Source organism: Poecilia reticulata, linkage group LG8, assembly GCF_000633615.1.
Source record: "Poecilia reticulata strain Guanapo linkage group LG8, Guppy_female_1.0+MT, whole genome shotgun sequence".
Lineage (NCBI taxonomy): Eukaryota > Metazoa > Chordata > Actinopteri > Cyprinodontiformes > Poeciliidae > Poecilia > Poecilia reticulata.
Window position 1 is genome coordinate 17665767 of NC_024338.1, and position 1982 is coordinate 17667748.

The 1982-nt window shown below is 38.2% G+C and overlaps 1 protein-coding gene across 1 annotated transcript in view; it reads left to right on the forward strand.

Annotated features, from left to right (window-relative positions):
• The window catches only part of tbc1d10b (TBC1 domain family, member 10b), a 17115-nt gene continuing 15133 nt past the window's right edge, over positions 1–1982 (forward strand). The window contains exon 1 of the mRNA XM_008416328.2: positions 1–437. The gene's annotated coding sequence lies outside the window, so the exon portion shown is untranslated. The remainder of the gene's footprint in view (positions 438–1982) is intronic.

Sequence of the window (1982 nt, forward strand, 5' to 3'; positions counted from 1 at the left end):
CGCAGCTGTCAGTAGGAAATGCTGTTCGTGTTGGATGGATGCACCCTGCGGCTGTACCAGGATAAATTTATGACACATAGCGTGTTCTTTAATTCAGAATGTAAACGTTTTACCTTAACGGTCGCCTTTATTTAAAGGGGGTAAATGCAGTAATCCGCAAATCCTTCTGAGACATTTAGCTAGCCAGGCTAAGTAAAACGGGACACTAACAGCCGTAATGCTAATAGCTACATTAGGCTAATATAAGCTAAGTTAGCCGGACGGTTGCTCCTCTCACTGCTCAGCCCGTGTAGCGGTTCCGATCCGGGGACTAGCCTGTTCATATTCTCTGCAAACGCAATAGTTTTTGCTGAAACCGGAGCTGTGGCGGGGAAAGGTGACCGCAGCAACCCCCTGGCTATCCAGGCGGACGGACCGCAGTGACACGCCGGTTGTTGGTGAGTTGAATGGCGGAGGTGAAGTTGCGTCTGACCGGGGCGCTGGGCAGGGCGAGGCCGTGGACGCTGCTCGCCTCTCGCTCAGGGCCTCGTCAGGCAATGAGGGTGTTAACTGTCAGCTATTAGTAAACCATTAGCCTCAAATCGGGAAGTTGAGTCGCTTTGGCCTTCAGAGAGGATATGACAACAAAGACGGCGATGCTATTTACTGCTGCTGCTGCTGCTGAGGCACCTTACCGCTAGCTGCGTGGGACAACCACAACATTTATGAAGCTGCTTTCTCAGCAAAGTACTGGATCACCATGGTGGTCCGGACGCTTTGTTGAGGTTGCATGCTGTCGTACTAGTTCATCTATAAATTATAGCCGCAGCTTTATTTATTGCATTTTCTATAAAGCATCTGAGTATGAATAACCTAACTTACTAGATTAGTAGCTCTATAAGAGGCGGTAAGATTGTTTTTAACTAGAGTTGGGTAGTAACTAGTTACATTTATAGCTAGCTACATTTACTCAATTACATTTACATTTAATTATTACCCACTGAATGAAAAACAAACATGTTTACCCAAAAATTCACCAGACCAGACACTCACCTGCTGATTTTTTTTTTTAGAGCTTCACAAGTTTTTTTATTGCAAGAAACTGATTTTGAAAAAATGTTTTATTTTTGTTTGTTGTATGAATTATTGTCAGTTTGGTCTTTAAAATGCCAAAATTCCCAGTTAACTTTATATTTTTGTCTGTCTAAAGTCATTTTCAATATTAGATGATGATTTGGTCAGTTACTCAATACTTGAGTTGACTTTTTACCAAATACCTTTTTACTCTTGAGTAAAATTTTTGGATACTCTGTCCGCCTGTTTTTAACTGCTTTGCATGTCTGTGTCTTTAACAATAAGCATGAATGTTTACCATAAACCTTTTTTATTATTTTATAAATATGAAATTATATAGTAACTCTAATTAAGCGGTTTGTCTTTTCACAGTGTAATTAGACAGTTTAAAATTTTCCCATTAGAGTTTGAAAATGGCTTTAAAATATCATAAACCCACAAAAAAAGTCTTTTTGCGATTGTGTTGTATTTGCTTTGCGCAAACCGAAATAATCTTGATTTAAGATTTTTTCTTTTTAAATCTACTGAAAATGGTTCATATTGAGAGTGAAAACGTGTTTGCAGATAGTTTTACAAATAAAAATACATTTAAATTAGAGATGTGCCGATCAGGTTTTTTCCTGCCCATACCGATTCTGATCACCCATGAGGGCCGATCACCGATACTGATCACATAATTATTATTATTTTTAATCATAAGCACTACCGGTTACATTATATGGAAAAAGGAACCATAAATTCACCTTAATTTAGACAAAAACTTGTTTTTAATAACTTTTTCCATGAAGAAAACTAAAAAAAACTGGCATTGTGCAAATTGTATTGCTATCAGTAATACTATCTTTAACAGACTGATAACATATGGAGGCTCTAAAGAGGCTAAATAATGCAAAGAGTCAAAATAAAACCTCTCAACATTGCCAAAAAAT